This window comes from Apus apus, chromosome 3, assembly GCF_020740795.1.
Source record: "Apus apus isolate bApuApu2 chromosome 3, bApuApu2.pri.cur, whole genome shotgun sequence".
NCBI lineage: Eukaryota > Metazoa > Chordata > Aves > Apodiformes > Apodidae > Apus > Apus apus.
In genome coordinates this window covers 107,187,791-107,210,414 of record NC_067284.1, presented here as the reverse complement: position 1 = coordinate 107,210,414, position 22,624 = coordinate 107,187,791, and the positions used below count along the sequence as shown (strand labels likewise).

At 43.5% G+C, this 22,624-nt stretch overlaps 1 protein-coding gene across 1 annotated transcript in view; it reads right to left on the bottom strand.

Annotated features, from left to right (window-relative positions):
• The window catches only part of PKHD1 (PKHD1 ciliary IPT domain containing fibrocystin/polyductin), a 250,597-nt gene that overhangs the window by 163,358 nt on the left and 64,615 nt on the right, over positions 1-22,624 (bottom strand). The gene's annotated exons all lie outside the window — the stretch shown is intronic.

The following is a 22,624-nucleotide window of genomic DNA, read 5'->3' as shown; positions in this document are numbered from 1 at the left end:
ACCCAAGAGAGGTTCAAGAGATTCAAAACTCACCCCTTCTTCTGCCTTCAGGAAGCCAGGCTGCTGAGAGCACAGCAGAGGAGGTGCCCAAGCCACGCTGGCTACTTTCTCCCCACATAGAGCAAAGGGATGGAGGGATATTGGGGTTGGAGAGGTTCTCAGCCTTCGGAAAGGATTGTCACCAGTTGGGGGTTGTCTCTTATCACTTTCTGCCCACGGTGATGAGGGGCTTGCTGCAAGCCTGGCTGCAGAAGGTTTGCAGGTTTCCTGGTGTGTGTCTCTCTCTGCCTCCCAAAAAGCAGAACTGCATGTTAATTCCTGGCAATGTCATTTTAATAGCCTGAAGAGTTTAGAATTAAAACATCTTGCTAGATAGGCAATAGCCTCGTTTTTCACAGGCTCTCCTGCCACTCATCCACATTTAGAGAGACATTCCTCCTTTCAAATTCTGTTTTAGTTTTCTCAGCTTATCCAGTGTAATGATCACCTCTCATCTGATGGCAATCGGTTCCAAATAAAGCACTGATTAACTTGCAAACAGCAAATAACCTGGTTCGTGATAAGCAATAGTGAAATAACACCAGCTTGTTTCAAGTCATGACTCTTCCTCACCTCTAAACTTTAAGCACACATTTTGCAGTGAGGGTTTGAATGATTTCTTGAAGAATGTGTTTCCTATGTTCTGCACGGACGTGTGCACAAGTGTGGATATAGGCTTTCCTAACATGTTAAGTTGAACTCACACACAAGAACAGCCTCAACTGATCTGAAGAGGTAGTGGAAACCAGACATGGAAATTTGTGTGGTCCTCACTGGGTTGTGCTAATCCAAAACAGCAGTGGAAAGATTAATCACAATACAGGAACAAAAGATAGTTACTCCATTTTCAATCACAGCACATCATGTGCAGTAAAACTTCTGTTCCAGAGCTGCAGTTTAGGTAACTCAATACTGGTATTGCCAATTTTATCTTCATGTGCCTGATGTTTTCTACAGCATTTTTCATGGCACCTGGAGTCGTCAGGTAACTATTATATGGCTACTGCTGTCCTAATTATTGGCACCAGGGAATGGATGTTGGTCCCCAGGCTAAATGATACAACTGGTTAATGTCCATCCTGTCAGTAGGGTATGGATGCTGGTGCGTCCCATTCTCTGTCCCACTGTACAATTTCCATACACAGGGAATTACTCAGTTCAATTTAGACTGAAGCCTGGACATCAAATAACACACACAGTGAAAACATCTGGGGAGTTAAGTCCTCTGTGTCAGAAGGAGTGAATCACTTAATTACGGAAGCACAGATAAGCCTTCACATCTGTACACAACTGTTACAGAGTAAAATTTTTCCATTGTTGCAGAATGTAATAGGACAATTTTCATCTTCATTACTTGCAAACATATTTATATATTTTAGAGATTTAGGAAAAAAATCCAGCCGAAAAGACAGATAAATTTATTCCCTGTCTTTCCAGAGAAGCTGTGAAATACTCTTCCTTGATAGTTCTTTAGACCAGATTTTATACAATATACAAGGGTATACAATAGATCCACCAAAAAAGGAGCTAATTAAACAAGTTTTTATGTCAGGGCAGGGGACAGAGGAGGGTAAAGTTAATGGAAAGGCTCACCTTTCCTAAATACACTGCTTATAAAGCCAACTGTAGCACAAAATAACAAAATCCATTAAATCCTGTCTGGCACAACCTCAACCAATTCTGCTAGCAAATCACTGCGTGATATGGCTACGAAATTGTGGGATCCATCAGAATATTTTACTGAGAAGGTTTGTTAAATGGCTTGAAGTCACTCTGATGTCACTCTAACCCTCTGAAACCACTGAGAAGCCTCCAATTAACTCTAATGGGAAACCAAGGGTATAATGAATATACCAGGTTGTTCTTTCTTAGCATCAAAAACTTTGCAATGTGTTGATCTTGCAAGAGTTAAGAAAAACAAACTCTTCTTCTGAAGTAGACAGGCTTTTTTAAGAAGCTTCCCCTTTCTTGCTAGAAGACCTCTTAGTTCTTAATTTAAGATTCTCTCTATATAACATTAGTGTTTAAATTATTCTTGCTAAGCTTCTGCTGTCACCTCTTGGAAGATTCTGCACCCATTCAGTTCCACCAATACTCTCTGACATAAAAGCTAGTAGCTCAGACCTGCTGGTGTAATAAGGCACAAAAAGAAATGTTTAAATCATCTGGGATACTAAGAACTATTAACGATCTTAGGAATGTAACTCAGAAAAGATTGAAATATGCTGAAACCAAGTGCTCTGTTATTTAGAAGACACGTGTCCACAGTAAGAAGCAGTTCCTACACCATCAACCTAAACGAAGACAGGATTTATTGCTCAAATGAAAGTTTACTACCCAAAAATGGTTACAGAGAGGCAGAAAATAATCTGGCCAAGGTCCTAAAATCTCTGTTATTTCACCCAATCTGTAACTAGAGGTTTCCAGTGAGATGATGTCTGGCTTTGTTTGCTGCCACATGCAGTCCCTGCATGTGCACCATTGAAGTGATTTCTGATTTGTTTGAATGTTTTATTTTTTAAATAAAAGCAAATAGATGAACATCAGATAATGACACAAGACCAAAAGCTATTTATAGTCACGTATACCATCCTTGCACTGTCATGAAGAGAATATATCTAAAGACTGAATGGAGAAAAGGGGGGTTGCTCAAGGAATGTACCATAAATTACCATAGCACAGAAGAACCTACAGGGGGTTACAGGGAAAGCAGCTCTGTAGAAATATAGGAAAGGCTTTGAACTGATGGAGGAAAATGAGATAGTAATAGATTTTATTTGATGACCCTTCTCTTGCAGTCCTGCACACTTCCCAAGGATGGAAGACCATCTCTGTAAGGTCTTTGAAAGAGGAAGATGTGGTCTAGTGCAAGGCTGGTGAAATGGCCAACTGTCTTGAATCACAATCAGAGTTTGCCTGGGCATTGTGAATCCTATACAGCTGCTGTCATTCTGTTTTGTAGGAGAAAAACACAGAACAAATTCCAATTGTAATGGACTTGTTAAGTTCCTTTGCTGAATGGTGAGGTTTATGTCTAGTTCCTGTTAAGCAGCCATGGTAAAATAACATGGACTAATACCCACACAGACTAATTGCACATCCCTTGTTAAGCTGACAGACTTACAGCTCTAGAAATCCACACCCTCATCTGGTCCTGCTAGTTTCCTTTTATGCAACCTTGGGGAAACTCCATGGTTATCATGACTGCCTTGTCTAGCTCCCCTAGCTATGGAACAGGCTGTAGCCCACCCTGACCCTACAAGGATGCATGGGGGACTTTGCTGAGGATGCTTTTACAACCAGTGGGACAGACCAACTCACTTGAGATCCCAAAGAGAAAACACCAAGACAGCCATCTCTCCAAGGGCTGTATGGTCATGTCTAAAACATCTCCCCACGCAGAGACTCCATCTCCTTTCCCTCTGCCTACAGCCAAGCAGGATAAGAATGTCTGCCTCACTGTTTAGCTTTTCATAGAAGCTAAACTCTTTCTTTTTCTTTTCTTTTTTTTTTTTTTCCCCCTGCTTGGCACCCAGTGTTTGACCTATGGTCTTTAACCACTTCTCAGTAAGACTGAAAAGCAGCAGCAGCTGCAAGCACCAGGCTCATGGCTGAGCACCCATCCCGTGAGTGCTTGTGGAATGAACCGGGAGGAAGCAGCAGAGCTGGGGAAAGCTACTTGGCAAGATGTATTTTCCTCCTGTGCTTTTTCGAGCTTCAGCATAGGGCACAACAAATGGTTGGGAGCTTCCAAGTCAGGAGGGGGGAAAGGAGTTGACATAAAACAAGCCCTGAATGATGAAGGTGGAGCTGGCTGACTGCACCTGGAACAGCGAGATGGTGTCTTTACACTTGTGCTCCAGCATATACCAGATTGTTGGAAAGATGATTTGGAGAAAACAGGGCTTATGAGACCATAACATCTCTGCATCCATCTGTGACCCTGCCAGTGCTCACATTTGAATATGGCCAGCCTAAAGTACATCTAGCAGAAAGAGTGAAACCATGAAGATACTGTATTTCTGCAAGGTTCATGAAAATCTGTAACAAGATGGAGGCAAGAGACTCTTCTGGTCTTTTCATAGAATCATAGAACCATAAAATCACAGACTGGTTTGGGTTAGAAGGGGCCGTAAAGATCATCTGGTTCCCACACCCCTGCCATAGGTAGCAATGCCTTTAACTACACCAGGTTGCTCCAAGCTCATCCAACCTGGCATGGAACACTTCCAAGGACGGGGCAGCCACAGCTTCTCTGGGCAACCTGGGCCAGGGTCTCACCACCCTCACAATGATGAATGTCTTCTTAATATCTAATCTAACTCTACTCTCTCGTAGCTTTAAACTGTTCCCCCTTGTCCTATCACTACATACCTTTGCAAAAATTCCATCCCCAGCTTTCCTGTAGCCCCTTCAGGTACTGGAAGGTGCTCTAGGGTCCACCCAGAGCCTTGTCTTCTCCAGGCTGAACAAGCCCAAGTCTCATATTTTCCCCAAGAACACAAGTACAGCATGAACTGAATGTTTAAAATGGTCACCCAGACCAGGGCAGGATGTGCCTGCACATCAGACATCCATAAGAAATCCACCTTTAGCAACATTTCACATTCTGAATCCAGTACAGCAGATTGCACTAACTCAGTAGTGAATCAAACCTGTACAATACGGGCAGAAACCCCAGGTGGGTGGGAAAACACAGGAACTGACAGTCCCTAAGGATCTATTTGGTTTTCCTAGTGTACCAAATAGGACAAGGAACAGGGAGGGGATCTGACATGAAAATTCAATGAGCAGAGTCCTGCAATATCTTCCCACCTCTGACACCCACTTGGTGTGTGTCATGAGCAACTTATTTCAAGCCCACACCTTATGTATCAAGCCCATAACTTGTGTATAACACTGATTAATTCTGGGGGTTATCAACTCCTTCCCCATTAGAGCTCCAAAACAATGAATAAATTATGTAAAGATAAAATAATGTTTTAATAACATACAATAAAAGATGTGCCAACTCCTTGTAATTCAGCACATTATCCTCTTCCTCCCACCTTCGTTTTTCCATTTTCAGGCAGATTTCTCTCCATTTTATGTTTTTAGCTGCTGCTGTTGTCAGCCTGCCTGAGGTTGCCTTTATGTCAGCCTTTGGGGACATGAAGTCTCAGTATCAGTTTCTCAGCTTCTGCCTGTGACTACCAGGGCTCAGAAGCAGCAGCAGTAACTGCAAGAAATAAATCAATAGCAGTGATATGCTCACATTCCCACACAGACTGGCAACCAAGTCACAAAGGGAAGGGATTATAAGTTACCACTCCTTCAATATTTTGGTCTACATTTTTGTAAACAGCAACCATTATGCCAACAAAACATGATTATCTGATGACTTTTACCTCCCTCTTCCCCAAAATGCAAGGTTTCTGTTCAAACGGGTTGAAAAGCTCCTGTTTAGACACAGTCTAGATAAATTGATCTAATTTTGTCGTAGCTTCAAAATTGTTTGGTTAGGTGGGGTTTTCTCAGAGTGCCAAAAAGAGGACTGCAGTCATCACTAGAGACACAAAGACAGGAGCCCTCATCCTCTGATCAGAAAAAGACAGAAATTTTAGAGCCAAACCCAGAACTAGCAGTGTAGTTAAACACAGACTCTACTTGCTGCTGTGCTCAACACTTGCTCTCCTTCTAGACTATGGGTTTCAGCTGAGGATCTTTTGCAACACAGCCACAGAGAGAAATCTGAACTTAGAAGGGTTTTCCACCAACTCCACCCCAGCAGCCAGATTTGTCCTTTTCCCCAAACACATCCAATACAACACAAAGCACAGTACTGCTCCTGCACAACGACAACCTACTTGAACGTGCAAGAAGTTACCCTAGTTACTTCACATGATCTCCAGGAAAAAAAAGGTCAATAGAGCTGTTGGAGCAAGTCCAGAGGAGGCCACAAAGATGATCAGAGGGCTGGAGCAGCAATGTTGTGGAGACAGGCTGAGAGAGTTGGGATTGTTCAGCCTAGTGAAGAGAAGGCTCCAGGGAGACCTTAGAGCACCTTCCAGGACCTGAAGGGGCTACAGGAGAGCTGGGAGAGACTTTTGACAAAGGCATGGAGTGATAGGACGAGAGGGAACAGTTTAAGCTGAAAGAAGGTAGATTTAGATGAGATCTTAGGAAGAAATTCTTTGCTGTGAGGGTGGTGAGACACTGGCCCAGGTTGCCCAGGGAAGCTGTGGCTGCCCTATCCTTGGAAGTGTTGAAGGCCAGGTTGGATGGGGCTGGGAGCAGCCTGATCTAGTGGGGGGTGTCCCAGCCCAGGCAGGGGGTTTGGAACTAGATGATCTTTGGGGTCCTTTCCAGCCCAAACCATTCTGTGACTCTAAGGTGCACCTCTTCTGGTGTGAAGAAGCAAAGGTTTTGAACGCTTCAGACACAGCAGAGACCGACAACCACACGGCAGCCTTCTCCTTGGTGCTGACAGATTGTCATTTCACCAGCAAGTAGAGCGAGCAAGTGTTCCTGTCCTCAGTCACCACGGAGAGACAAGGCTAACATTTTAATTGATGGAGTACAGTGTATCTTTTCTCATGCCGTAGACCCAGGACTCTACACCACATTTGAAAACACTTTAATTTCAGTGATGGATACAGGGAGCTCACTATCCAGTCTGTGAACTCTTGACAGCTCCTCAGTTTAATACATCAAGAAAAGATTTACATCCCTTACCCAACCCCTATCCACCTGAAGGAAAGAAAAACATATATTTGGAGGAGACAAAAGAGGAGGGGAGGTATTTTATTACACTAGATGTCTTTTACAAGGGAAGTATTTTCAGCCATCTGCTCTAATTATTCCTCCTGTATTGGCCACCATCTTCATGCAACAATAGAAATAATTATCTCCTCAAGGGGAAAAAAAAATATTTACAGAAACAAACAAAAGTTGATTATTTTTAGCTCTTAGGGGGAAAAGAAACAACAAGCTATTTCTTAATGAAGGAGCAATTAGGAAGGTGGGTAGAACATCTATAATTAAAACAGACAAATTGGTGCAGGCTCCTCCCTCCTACACATACTTGAAAGGGATGCAAATGAGTGTTATTTGCTACAGTCAATGGAATTAACACATAAAATGCTGTCCAGTGCTCAGAGAAGCTGAACCTGTCTCTTGGCATTATTCCCTGCCACTCCTGCTTGTAGGGCCACTAACCCTTTACTAAATTAACTGGAAAATGCTCACCACAACTGTAAAGTTATAGAATTTCAGTTGGCACAGATAGGTCTTCCTCTGTATAACCAGCATCTGTGACACAAACATGATAGGACACCCCTTCATCCTGCTGATATTAGAACAGTCTCCTGCATGCACTTCATCAGTCAGTGTAAAAAAATGACCTTTCTTCTATATAAACCAAAGCCAAAAGAAGTTTTTGCAATCATCTATTCATTTCTTGCAGTGTATAAGGAATCTTCTAACAGAGAAAATGAAGGCATATGCACAGCTTTGTGGGAAAGATGGAATAAGGTCATACCAGATAGGACAGAAAATACCTCACATTGTGCAAAAACAGATATAGCAGCAAGGAAAAAAGTATTCTCTCTACCAACAGCACAGTGCAACACCTTATTTTGTGGACAAATACATGGATTTAGACTTTCACACAGAAATGAGTAGAATTTAGTTGGTTGTGCTATGAAATTTAAAAATGGCCAAACTGAAGCTGGTCCAGGCTAATAATGAAGGTTGAATTTCACAAGGCTTCTCCAAGAAGTCTCAGGACACAGGGTACCATGTAGGTGTGATGCTTAGGGACATGGTTTGGTGGTGGACTTGGCCATGCTGGATTAGCAGTTGGATTTGATGATCATTACAGGCTCATTACATGAGCACAACAAATGAATACCAACAGGCAGTGACGAGCTGCAAACTAGTCTTTATGCTGGGCAATTTCCCTCCCATTTCAAGAAGGTCAGTTTTCACTATGGAAAAGAAAACCAGACAGAGATTAAGAGTTACCAGTTTTTGCACTGCTCCTCTTGCCCATACAGCATTTTTAGAGAAGTTCCCTTCAAACATTAAAATAGCTTGTACTGAGTTTCTTTGGAAATCAGAGTGCTACAGCAGTCTAGTGGATCTTACAATGTGACCAGAAATCCCTTAAAGGACTTTTATTCACGTGGACTTTGTGACAGTGCTCCAACTTTGTCACTGATCAAGGCATTTCACAGAATCACAGAATGCTCTGGTTTGGAAGGGAGCTTAAAGATTATCTAGTTCCAACCCTCCTGCACAGAGTTCCTTTCCAAGAGTCTTTCTTGGGAGTAGTGAGGGAGTAGAAAGTAACGAAAGGAGAACCTCTGGAGAAGTTTGCAGTGGACAGGCTACATCCATTTTCTTAGTAAAAGCACCACATTCACCTCTATCAGGTCTGCTTAATCTGGTTCCATTTGGAAAGTCTTTTGAATGAAGAACATGGCAAAACAGGGAGCATATTTCAACTTCTCTAATTTTTCCCAACCTTCCCTCAAAGAAAAGACAACCTCTTGGCTCCTAGGAGTTCATCAGCTGCAGACTGTGAGAAGTTTCTCACCTAGTTCAATTCCAAGTGATTATGATCCTGAAAATAAGATTATCTGATCACTGAGGTCCTTATTCTCTGAGTGCCAGTGTTAAGACAGTCCCTGATGCCAATTTAGCAGTGAGTAATAGGGGGGAAATTTTTAGATGTTTAATGCAAACTGCCTTGGCAAAACAATGAAAAATTTTACTAAAAAATCCAGAGACAAGAAAAGAAGTTCCCCTCAAATTAATGTCATTGCAGAGACCAGCCATGGTTAGTCCAACTGAGCAGACGCTGGTAACCAAACTGGACAATAAAGGTAGGTAGATAATGGGGCTGTCTTCTCCATTTCTGAATGAAATGGTACAAAAAAAAGCAGGAATGTGGTGCTTGAGTCACAAATCACAAAGGAAGTCTCCTTGCACATTTCAGAAAACTAAGTGAAGAAGAGATAGCTAGAGAGCTATATACCATGGGGGAAAAAAATGAATACTTTCTGCCTGCAGACATTATCCCCAAGAAGCCTGGAAGTACCTGTAGCTAAGGCATAAAATGAGCAGAATGCTTCTGACTAACCAGGCTTGGAGAGTCTGTCACTGGTTTCCAGAAGGAGTAGGAGACCAAACTGGTTTTTCCCACATGAATTGGGACATTTGGCGTGATTGCTTATGATAGAACAGGCCTGGCATATACCCCAACAAGCTCTTTCCAAGGCCACAAGATGATATATGTATGACTATCTGCATCATCTACTGCTATGTAACTTTACCCTTTACTCCAACTTTAAAATACAGGTGTTATTATCCAACCTGAGAGAGCCACACAGCAGTTCCTTCATTAATGACTCCCATAAACACTGGGATCAGGGCTGGGCATGTGGATGGCCATGTGATGCACTATCCAATAGCTTTACTTCTAATTGAGACTGCCTGGGCCCTGTGCTAAAAAAAAATAAATAAATAATAAAATTTCATTTTCCTTTTCCTCTTTTTATTTTTAATTTTAGCTATCCTGCAGGAATCTTTCAGAATTCTTCTGAGTTGCACAGGCAGAAGAAGGGAAGAATCTGGCTGGGCATGTTCTCTATGGGACTGATAAATGACCCTAGTTGCTCTCTAACTATTACAGGATAAATCTGTTTACACACAAAAAATTGACCTGGGCTGGTGAGGTGGGACTAGAGCCAGGAAACTGGCACGTCCCAGAGGTAAAAATGCATTTGCAGCCAACAGCATTAGTAACTCAAGACCATAAACAAGCCACACTGTCATTAATTACTCAGACAGGGGCAGCCGCAAAAGCAGTGAGAAGACCCAAAAGCCAACTGTAAATAGTTCATCTAGCTGATTAGTTCAGAAAAAAAATGAGTGGGCAGTTTCAAAGGTCAGAGCCTGTGGCACAAGTCAGTCTCAGGCCAATTTGCAACTGGACAATAGCATGAGAAACAGCTTAATTCCTGTTAAAAAAATATTACATATACATATATATATATATAATATAAATCCCTAACAACTAGACCAAGAAAACCACTCAAAAAACAACCACCAAAAAAAAAAAGCTTTTCCAGCAGGGGAGTAATCACTGCAATTTTCCAAGCATAGAAGGTAAAGCTCTTTGCACCAGAGGTATTTAATTAAGGGCACAGAGTATTAGTTAGATCTAATGGAGCTTTCATAGGGAGGGCACTTTTCATAGGAGAAAAGACGTTGTTGTTGGGGGATGCATGTCCCAGATATAGCACAAGTCAGCTTCCTATCACAGGCAAGAAAGCTCACCCAAATACAAGGTAAAATACCAAGTAATGGGGGTTAAGGGCAATATTATGCCCCTCCATAATTAAGCAAACCATTAAACCCATAGGAATATCCAAATCTCTTTAGCACACTCATGTGAGTTCCAAACTGTTGCTCTCAGGACTTCCAGGATCTTTTCAGGGTTATGGTGGGAGGTTGATCCTAGAATCAGAAACCTCAGTTTTAAATATTAAGGAAAACACCCTGGATGCAGAGGAAATGTCTTGGAGCACGTGAGGAAGCCTGTTTTACAAAATACAACTTTGCAAATTGAGTTGGGAGTTGGGGTTGTTCAGCCTGAAGAAGAGAAGGCTTTGGGGGGACCTCATAGTGGCCTTCCAGTACCTGAAGGGGGCCTACAGGAAAGCTGGGGAAGGACTTTTTACAGGGGCTTGCAGTGAGAGGACAAGGGGTTATGGTTTTAAGATGAAAGAATAGAGATTTAGGTGTGAGATCAGGCAGAAATTCTTCACTGTAAGGGTGGTGAGACACTGGAACAGGCTGCCCAGAGATGATGTGGGGGCTCCATCCCTGGAGGTGTTCAAGGGCAGGTTGGATGGGGCTCTGAGCAGCCTGTTCTAGTGGGAGGTGTCCCTGCCAATGCAAGGGAGTTGGAACTCAGTGATCTTCAAGGTCCCTTCCAACTCCAAATATTCTGTGATTCTGTGAATTTTTTTCTGTAACTCATTGCTAATTCACAAGAATCTTCCTAATGTTCATTTATGGCCTGATATTCAGATACAGTTTATTTCAGTGGAAACTATCCCAGTTTAAATTGCAAGCCCAACTTGCATGAAAATCATATGCATGTAGAAGCATTGGGGAATTTTGTGTAACCTTCCAGTTCAGATACAACACGACTGCTTTTTCCTTTACAGAGCACAGTTAAAGGGCAACCAGAATTGACACATCTCTCTAAAACAGTGATTTCTCAAAGGAAGAATGTTTCTGAGACAAATTAAAAATGGCAATTTAATGGTAATGAGAAAATTGCAACATCAAGTTGTTTACAAAAACAGAATAACCAAGCCTGGTGATGGTGTTGGCCTTTGCAGTGTGCACTGTGCAAATACTGTCTCACAGTTGGATGATCTTAACTTACTTTAATCTGAGAGCATATATTGCAAATCCAAAGATTAGTTTAACAATTTTCCAACCACCTGCAGGAAAAGAAATCAAATTACATGCCTATGTGCCAGCAAGAAGGAATTCTGAATGAACGCTACAGTCAACAGGGAGGAATGAGGAGGGCCTACCCCAACAGTGTCAGTGAAGGTGTGATGATAATGGGGTTTTTGCATCAGGCAAGAGAAGAAAAACCCTTGTGAGAGTCCCAGATCAGCTGTGAGGGTGGGCTTGATGTCAGAGTGTGGGATCCAGCCCAACTTTCACACAGCTCCCATGGGGATATAGGCAATGCAAGTGAGTTGGTATACAAACCATCTGTTTACATAGAATCACAAAATCATATAATGGTTTGAGCTGGAAGGGACCTTAAAGATCATCCAATACCCCATGCCAAACCTAGGGACACCTCCGACTAGAGCAGGTTGCTCCAAGCTTCATCCAACTTGGCCTTGAAGACTTCCAGGGATAGGGCAGCCACAGCTTCATTGGACAACCTGTGCCAGTGTCTCATCACCCTCACAACAAAGAATTTATTCCTAAGATCTCATCTCAATCTCCCCTCTTTTAGCTTGAAACTGTTCCCCCTTGACCTACCAATACATACCCTTGTAAAAAGTCCCTCTGCACGGTTTGCATTGAGTTGAAAAGTGCTTTGAAAAGGAAATTGCTACATGTAGGCTACAAGTTAGTATGTCCTAGGCACAAAATAAAGCACAGACAGCAAAACCAGACAGTCCACAGAAAACACTGATATTGCCATATATGCACCCATGTCTCCTCAGCCAAAGCAGCAGGGCCATTTGGGTGATTCTAGCTAGACATGTTGTGGTTTTTTTCACTATTTCATTAAGAGGTTCAGGCATATCTTGACAATACACTCTTGTAATCTGAGTATTGCTCCATTACCTCTGAGAACATGTTAAGCAGCACCCAACTGAGAGGTAAGAGGCTTTGTAAGTGCTACTGTTGTTTTATCACCTGTATATCCTCTCTTTCTCAAAGAGGATGACACTCGCCCAGCCATAGCTCCTTCCATCCTTCCATCCACAGCTCCACAGAACATGGTTAAAGGACATCCCTGCTAAGAAAACCATAGGATGGAATCCCTGTTTTCTAGAGGGGAAAACTGATGTGCTTGCTGATACCTTTTGAAGAAGGAGGGCATTGCATCATTATCCTACAAGGAAAACTCATGGCTGACTGCACCAGTCTGCTGAATCTCTGCAGCAGTTTCAACAAAATATTTTGCCTTATAATTTTCACCTGTTTGAAATGCACTATTAAAGTAAATTTATTTGAGAGGGAGGACCCAAATAGGCAAAAGTAAATATCTTCAGGCTATACAGCTTTTCTGCCTCCCAAGGTAGGATCTGATATAGAGCAGCAGTGCTGAAAGTTCTTACTTTCTGAAATCTGCACCCTTGCTCCAGTGCAGTGCTCTGCACAGAGGTAGAGAAGTTACTGAAAACTTCACTTTATCTATCAGAAAAGAAGTCCTGAAAGAGGTTAGAGTTGAATTGCCTTGTCACACTAATAATAACCATCACTTTCAACACTGGGAGGCAGGTTCTGCCATCCAGCTACTGGTACCACCTAAACCAACCCAGCTAACTTCACTGAAACAGGGCAGCAGTCTGTGTTCCTGAACGCATGGTAACACAAACCATCTGGTCAGAATCTGTCCCCTAAGGCTGCATCCCCCGTGCAGAGGCAAGAGCAGGTGTCAGGGGCTTAGCCAACAGCAGAGACACAGTGGATTCTCTAAGCTGCATCACAGAACTGTAGAACCATGGAATGTTTTGCGTGGGAAGGGACCTTAAAGATCATCTAGATATAACCCCCCTGCATAGGCAGAGACACAGCCTAACTAGACCATCTTGCTCCAAGCTCCATCTAACCTGGCATTTAACTCTTCCAGCGATGGAGCAGCCACAACTTCCCCAGGCAACCTCTTGCCCCTCACTTACATTGTGCTAAAAGGGTGCAGGATTCAGGGCTTCCAGCAGCCAGTGAGACCGTTCTCTTCCTGCAGAAGTGGGTGGCGGTGCCCAGCAGTGCCTATGGCTGACCTGGACAATGGAGCCTGAAGGTCAGTATCAGGGAAGCCTGCACTGCCCTTTCAAACCTGGACCTGCCCAGCAGGGAGAGGGTTTCACCCTGCCCAGCTATCATTTCAGTAATGCAAGCTTTTTAAACAGCTCAGCCTGATCTGCGAGCTTTCAGAGTCCACTTTCAAACGCGATGTCCTGTTTAGCTTTAGCACATCAACAACATGCTTTCTTAGCCTATCTGTATGCATTATCTACTGCTGTAATGTATCATGTACTGAACTACAGCATCATTACAGGTAAGTGCTCAGGTTTAAATGCAAACATAATTGCATAATGTGGTACAGCCAGGAAGAATAATGCAGGAAATAGAGCCAGCTCCATCTGATAGTGCAATCTGACTGAAACGCCGGCCGTTCGGATCAAACACACAGCCCAGATGGGGCAACCAAGAATAAAAGTGCTTTGCTGTATCTTTATTGTCATCATCAAAAACACTTATCTGCCAGAAAGGTAAAAAGGTGAAGATGGAACTCTTACAGAAAAGGTCACATAAGCAATGGGGTAAGAGTGGGTTATTATACCTAGGAAGATGTCACGCCTTAGTAAAATCTACCTTGGCTTTGCCACTTTGAGCTGAATTTGCCAAGTCCAAATGGGAATCTGAGCATTAAGTGGCATTTAGAAGACTGGGAACAGCACTGCTGTGTCCCTGCAGTCATGGGTGTCTCAGTAATTGCAAAAAATCCCCATAAACCCTCAGATCCTACTGTGCAAGAAGCTGCACAAACATAGGAGAACGCTTCTGATGCAAGACTGCTTTCAAATGAGGACATGTCTACAGCAGATATGTACACTTCAATACATTTATTTTATATAGCTAAAGTTAGAACTGATTCTCAATGGAACAGTGCTTCCATCTATTTAATTTTAATTTTTTTCAGTAGTTTGAGCTCACAGGGGCACACGACAGGCAATTTCAGCAGGAGTGCAGACAGCACCACAACATCAGCCAGAAGGCAGCTGAAGTTAATTTAAAGCACTTTGTACTGAACTACTATCCCATGAACAGATACTACTCAGCTGAAGAGCAGCATCACACGCGGCATGGGACAGTAACCAGTCTTGTCATTTCAAGAGATTTTAGCCCTAACTTTGTTTTAATCAGACATCAAGCTAAGAGACTAGCGTGAGAGAGAACCTCTCGACCAACAGGCTAGCCTCTGAACTGAGAGCCCTTTGAGTTGAAAGCACAAACTGCTGCTGTTTGAGCTAAAAAGCCATCCTTCTGTCTTGCAGGGCTGTAACAGCTCATCTTTGTTGGGAATGCAGATCCCCTGAAATAATGTACACTCCACGGCTTCCACTATCTGCCCTCCCACACACACATTTTTCTGCCTGTTAATCATTTGGCAGGACATAAAATCCAGAGTCCCTTTCCCAAATATCCTTGCTGGCACATCTTTACCCCAAAATCTGAGTGCATGTAAGTGCTTAAGGATGCAGATGGGTACCTAGTAGCACTTTCCACTGGCAGTTTTGATTTTGGGGAGAGATGGACATACTACAAGGATCATAAAGTGGTTTGGGTTGGAAGGGACATATAAAGAACATCCAGTCCAACCCCCCCCTGCAATGGACAGGGACATGTGCCTTCCAGCCTGACCTTGAATGGTTCCAGGGGCACCTACCACCTCTCTGGGAAACCTATGCCAATGTTTCACCACCCTCATTGTAAACAATTTAATTTTAATATCTAGTCAGAATCTCTTCTCTTTCAGTTTAAAAACATCCCTTGTCCTATCACTACAGACTTCGCTAAAAAGTTTGTCCCCATTTTTCTTATAGGACTCCTTTAAGCACTGGAAAGTGCTCTAAGATGTCCCTAGAGCCTTCTCTTCTCCAGGCTGAACAACCCCAGTTCTCTCAACAGCAGAGGTGCTCCAGCCCTCTGCTCATCTTTGTGGCCTCCTCTGGACTCACTCCAACATCTCCATGTCCTTCCCATGTGTGCATCCCAGAAATGGACCCAGCGCTCCAGGTGGGGTCTCATGAGAGTGGAGTAGAAGAGGAGAATCTCCTCCCTCAACCTAACAGTCATTCTGCTGGTGATACAGCCCAGGACACGGTTGTCACTAAGGTACACAGCCAAATGAGGAAGAACATACAGGAGACTGAAGTGCCTTGGTCCAAACCCAACAAGACTTATCCACTGCTCGCTATCACCACCTGGAGAAACTTATCCAAAGTTAGTGCCCCAGGGTACCTGCCTACAAGTCCCTCAAGTGTCTGGTAATCCAGCAACCACCTCTCCCAGAGATAAAAAGGAGACATTGGTTTAGGCCCATGCTGGTGAGCAGTGGCTGCAGTCCTTTCTGCATGGGAAATCTCACTTTCTGCAGCATTGCCTGGGCCACCTCAGCTTTGAAGCCACTTTTTTACCTCCAGTGGCTTCATCCCCTGACTCATTCCTGTGCTGACCCCAGCAGGGCTCCCAGAAAAAGGCGATGCAGTGCAACATCCACCACCCAACAACTTCTTCTGCACCAATTCATTTGGCACAGCGGGGTTCAAGGTGACAAAAAGCTTAGTCCCAGGAACAGGAAAACATAGACAGTCAGACCTTGGCTGAGTCATCTCTGCAATGAATACTGAATTGTATCATTCCTCTCTATTCAGCTTTGCAGAGTTCAGTCTGGACACCTAAAGCCCTCCTGCCCTCCTGTACATGCCCATGTGGGCTGGAGAGCTCAGGGAAAACCTCTCTTCAACACAAAAAGCATAAGCTGAATCCTCCACTCACCAAACACGGGTTAAGGCAGGAGGAAAAAAGGCAAATAAATGAGAATTAAAGTGAAAGAGCGAGAGATTGTGTGTGAAAGAGGGAGAACTGTAATCCCTAAGTGGGTGAAACTGAGCCTGACCCTTGATCAGAATCACAGACCCAAAGAAGATGTGTGAAAGCAGGAAAATAAATCAATAAGCAAAACAGCAGTCTCTTGCCTCAATTTTACTTGAGGAAGTCAGATTGACTGAGCTCCTCACAAACTGTCTTTGGCTAAAATCACCACTAATGAGCTCTGACATTTGAAATTTAACTGAATATGAGCTAACAGCTCCCAGCCCTGCACCACCCATGAAGTTAACTGGAAATACTTTGTCAAAGCCATAGATGGGCTGAACTGCTTGTTATTGAGAAGACGCAGCGTTCAGAGGAAAGTGTTTATGACGTCCACTTCACCTGATGCTTCCCTGCCCCTGGGATGTCTGTTTTTCTTCATAGGGACCACAGAATGTTCAGTCCACTCCACTCCTTCCCTTTGCTGTCAAAATTATTTGCTAGTTTTTAGTAGGTAGCCTCACGATCCCTTAATGAAGTCCTTTGCTCTGCAGCTACTCACAAGGACAGATTGGAAATGAGGGGTTTCACTTACGGAGCTGCCAGTCAGGGGAAGGTGCTCACTATTTAGCAATCAGTTTTTAAGTCAGTCTATCATCCAGCTATTACAGACTCATCATGAAAGCAGCTTGTTTTTACCGGCAATCACATAAAATTAACCCTCTCTTTAAAGACAGAAGGAAGGCTTTCTTAGATTACTTGTAGTAGCACAGTGCTTGAACATGCTGGGCTTTCCTCATGCTGCAGCCATCAACACTCTCTGAACTGAAATAATACAGTAATTTATTTGTCCTCTAACTGTATTCCTAGTTCACACTGTTTAGTTTATGAAAAGCCTTTTAATAACACTAACAATAACAAAACTGGAAAAAAACCCCAAAGCTTTTAAAAAACCCAAGACAACAAATACTACTCATCCTTACTCTACTCCTTACTCCAAAGTCTGTACACAGATGAAATCATGATACAAGGTTATTATGTTTCCATTACTACCAACAGCTTACTACAAGACCAAAGCTGAAGAGGGACTTTTTACAAAAGCATGTAGCTATGGGATGAGGGGGAAGGGTTTTAAGGTGAAAGAGGGGAGATTTAGATGAGATATTAGAAGGAAATTCTTTGCTGTGAGGGTGGTGAGACAATGGTCCAGATTGCCCAGAGGAGTTGTGGCTGCCCCATCCCTAGAAGTATTCAAGACCAGGTTGGATGGAGCTTGGAGAAACCTGGTCTAGTGGGAGGTGTCCCTGCCCATGCAGGAGGGTTGGGACTAGATGATCTTTAAGGTCCCTTCCAACCCAGACCATTTTATGATTCCACGTTCTTGCAATCCTCAGAATTTCCTTTTTTTATATATATATATATATATATACATGAAGAAAAGCCCAACTGCAGGTCCCCCCCACACACTCTATCCAAGGCTTTCTCATTTCTTGTGTGGACTGGATGAGAAGGCTGATCCTGCACTCATTGTTCAAAGTTAGGCTGAGTACCAAACTCAGCTCTTGAGAGCTCCATCCCCGTAGAAAAGGTGTAATCCAGCACTCACCTCAAACCAAATTCCATAAAGTAGAGAGGCATAACAGTGCATTCACATACAGTCTACAGCCTAGCAGAAAACACTGTCAAGAGAGAAAGATAAGAAGATCCTCCTTCTCTGTAACTCGTGGCTAATGATGACTGCCCACCCAAGTTATTGGCTCAGATCCTATCAGTGCTTATACAAGTAACTAAAAGTCCCTGAGAACCAAATGACTTCCTATATACACACCACTCGGTGGCTAAGTAGCTGGCTGGGTGGCTGCACCCAGAGAGTTGTGGTCAATGGCTCAATGTCCAGATGCAGGCAGGTGACCAGTGGTGTCCCTCAGGGATCAGTACTGGGACCAGTGCTGTTTAACATCTTTGCTGGAGTCATGGACAGTGGGATTGAGTGTATCCTCAGCAAGTTTGCTGATGATACCAAGCTGTGTGGTGGGGTTGACACCCAAGAGGGAAGGGAAGCCATCCAGAGGGACCTTGACAGGATGGAGGTGGGCCAGTGCCAACATCAAGAAGTTCAACAGGGCCAAGTGCAAGGTCCTCCACTTCCTGGGGGAAGAATGACTGGAGAGCAGTCCTGAGGAGAAGGACTTAGGGGTGGTAGTTGATGAGAAGCTGGACATGAGCTGCCAGTGTGTGCTGGAGCCCAGAGAGCCAGTTGTGTCCTGGGCTGCATCAAAAGAAGTGTGGCCAGCAGGGCCAGGGAGGTGATTCTGCCCCTTTACTCTGCTCTGGTGAGACCCCACCTGGAGCACTGTGTACAGTTCTGGTGCCCTCAGCACAAGAAAGATACAGACCTGTTGGAAAGGGTCCAGAGAAGGGCCACCCAGACGATCACAGGCCTGGAGCAGCTCTGCTCTGAAGACAGGCTGAGAGAGTTGGGGCTGTTCAGCCTGGTGAAGAGAAGGCTCCGGGGAGACCCTAGAGCACCTTCCAGTACTTGAAAGGGGCTACAGGAAAGCTGGGGAGGGGTTTTTCATCAGAGACGACAGTGATAGGACAAGGGGAAATGGTTTTAAACTGAGAGAGGGGAGATTTAGGTTAGATATTAGGAAGAACCTCTTCACTAAAAAGGGTGGTGAGGAACTGGAATGTGTTGCCCAGGGAGGTTGTTGATGCCCCATCCCTGGAGGTTTTTAAGGCCAGGTTGGATGAGGTTTTGTGCAACCTGATCTTGTGGTAGGGTTCCCTGCTCATGGTGGGGGGGTTTGGGAACTTGATGATCTTTGAGGTCCCTTCCAACTTAATGATTCTAAAAAAATTATTTGCTTCCTGTTCCCTGGAGAAGCAACTCCAACATTACCATTTTTTTCTGTGTCCGTGTTGAGGGCAACAGTATCCCAGTCTGGGGGTGGTAGCATCCCAACCTGGGGGTGACTTCCAACACGCATCCACTACATCAGTATGAGTGATAGGGATAAAAGAGCTCCCTGGAAAAGCAAGTACAACTTAGGAAGCAATCTCCTGATATATGCTAGAATGATGGTGGGATTGAAAAAAAAAAGAAAAAAGAAAAAAAACAGAAGGAAAAAAACAACAAGAGGGGGGTTTAAAATTGGAGGGAAATAAGAAAGCTACATTTCAGCCTTTGATTTTTTATCTGATAGCAGGAGAGGAAAGAGTTAAACCTCAAATCAAAAAGAAAAAACTTAAAAGGAAAAAAAAAAAGCCACCACAAGCACAGCTCCTAAATTTCCCATTGCAGCCCAAGGCTGATCCCATTTAAAAAAAAAAAAAAAGAAAAAGAAAAAAAAAAAACCCACAGAGAAAGAAAAGAAGCAATTTTGTTTATCCTTTTCTCACACACCTAGCAGCCACTTTTTTTTTTTAATTATTTATTTACCTCTCCCTTTCAGAGCAAGGCCCTTATTTTCTCATTTAGTCCAACAGAGATTGTCCTCCTGGAATGACCTTTTTTTCCTTTCTCTCTCTCCTCCTCTCCTTCTTCCTCCCCCCTTCTCCTCGCTGCCTCCAGGCCATTGCCCTCATGCCAGTAACTAGATAACACACTCTATCAGAGATTTTTTAAAAAATCATTGCAAAGGCACTAGGGCTGATAGTGGCATCAATCCTAGCCTGACACAGGCTCAGGTCAACCATTTATCTCTTCACATTGCCTGTGGTTACTGTGGAGGCCATCTTGGTTCTCTACATCTTAACAACCTTGCAGATGGTACCTCTCTCTGCTCCGATAGCATCCGCACACCAAGACTGGCTTTGTGCTTTTATTTTTATTAGGCTATTATGGACTCCTCCACTTCCTTTCTGTGGGGCTTGGAAATCTTTGTTGTTTTCGTTGTCTTCCCCACTCTCTTCAGAAAATAACAGTAAGCAAGTTAGTGGGTTAAGAAATAGAGAACATGGAGATGAAAGGGTGCCTTGCTGGGCTGTTGAATGTGCATGTTTTATGAAAGATACGTGCATGATATTTTAAAAGATTTTCAGCCAGTCCTACTCCTTATATCCCAACCTGTGTAACATGTTTAGGGTTTTAGGGACATGGTTTAGTGGTGGATTTGGCAGTGTGATAAGTTAATGGTTGATGATCTGAAAGGTCTTTTCCAACCAAAACGACTCTATGATTCTATGCTTATTTTTGGCTATTTGCATGCCAAAGCACCCAGGAGCCCTGCTCAAAGCCCAAGACACCATAATGTCAGGTGCTATCAGGAATAATAAGCTGTAGTTGAAGGAAACTATTCCCCAGCCTCCGTGAGATGTGATCACTGTGGCCAAATAAAGGGATCTGGGGTTTTACAGTATGTAAAGGGATTCACAGGAATGAAATAACATTTTATTTTAATTCTCCCTCAACTTGAGACTTGGGGCCCTACAAACAACCTTCATATCAAGGTGAAATTTGTTGCCACTTCCCCTGTAAATATTTCTGCATCAGGGCAAGGAGGATGAGGAGGAAACACTGCTCCAAAAAACCCTTTAGGATCCATCTCCACAATATGCCAACCAAAGGGCAGGCAGAACTGCTTCCCTTGCACCAAGAAGGTAGCACAAACCTGATGGCCCCATCTCAACTAGAACACGGTGCCAGGGCTCATCCCACTCAGTGCAGAATGCATTTATCCTTTCAGGCAGCACATTTCATCCATACCCTGCTTAACCAGTCTCAAATTTCAGTAGTGGTTTTACTCACGGACATTACAGCAAAGAACACTGGAGAAGGCAGAAGGAGGATTGTTCGCCCTTTCTGGCACTGTTTGATGTTTCAGGGAAGAAAGGACAGTAGAGAAGGAGGGCAGGCAGAGGGGGACAGCCAAAGGACACCAAAGGGGCAGAGCAAAGAAGTGAGAACATGGCAGGACTGTACTTATCTCAGAAGTGAGAGGGGAAAAAAGCTTGAAAGGCACCCTTAGGCACTTGTTCTTTACTGAAGACACTGGATATAATTTTGATATTTCTTTTTTTTAAATCAGAAGATACTGACAAACATATCTGACCATAAACTGAAAGCCTCTAGATGTCTGCAGTCAGGGACAGCCAAATAAGAGCCCTTCTCCCTCAAAAATGCACCATCGAATTCCTACGAAATGTGAGGATGGAACAAGAGTGGCAGAGCATCACGTGTCTACCATGTACTGCACAAAGACCCTGCTGGCCCTGCAAGGGAGAGTCAGCTCTTGTGGCCTGTGTAACCCTCACAGGCAGACAATGTGGTCGAGAGATTTGGCATCAGTCCTGCTGTGAAAAATAAAGTAACAGCCTTTCATGTTCAGAGTGCTCAGTGCTTCTAGAGAGCCTTTTATGCTCCTTGGAAAGATGCCTAAGATTTCTCACCTATATAAAGCACAAAATATCTTCAATGGGCAAAATTATCTCAACTGCTTCCTTACCTCCAAATACTGTGACATATGGAGAGACAATAAATGGGGAAAATAAAGGCAAAAAAAAGAAGGAAGTGAGTGATTCTAAGATCTGCAGAGGATTCCAAGGGATTTGGAGAGCTAGTCCTGATTATATCAAGAAGTTGAACAGCAGGGGTCTCTCAGGTGACTGTGCATGTCTCAGACACAGCCTTTGTGGAATTTTTTCCTTTCAGGTTGTTTTGTTGGTTGTTGTTTGTTTGGGGTTTTTTTAGTTGGGTTTTTGTTGTTGTTGTTTGTTTGTTTTCTGATAAGTGAACAAAGCAGTTATCCCTGTATCAATCACCAAGCTAAAAATTCACAGATCCACAATACTCTAAGCTACTTCTTAAATCTCAAAAGTTTCCCTTAATACCCTATTTAGAAACAAACTAAAGGCAGCACAGCATATCCAGGCAGAGCCATAATCCAGGATGGCATTTTTTATTTTATTTTTTTTTATCTGGCAAGTTATTTTTTATTAGCCTTCTATTTCTTAATAGGGACCCCTCGAGGGCTGGGTTGTAGAGAATTGGCTAGTATACCAGTTCAGCTTCCCTATGACTGACTTAATATATGTGGCATCTGCCCTCCAATGAACATTATATCACCCATCTGGACCAGAGGAGGAGGGGGAGCTGGAGCAGGGAAGCACTGCTCAAACATCATCCCTGCACGATGATTAGGTCTGGTCCAGTGATCCGGAATAATAATCTGAAGGCTCACTAAGCATAATGGGTTCAGAGACATCCAAGGCTGGGCAAACCTTCCCA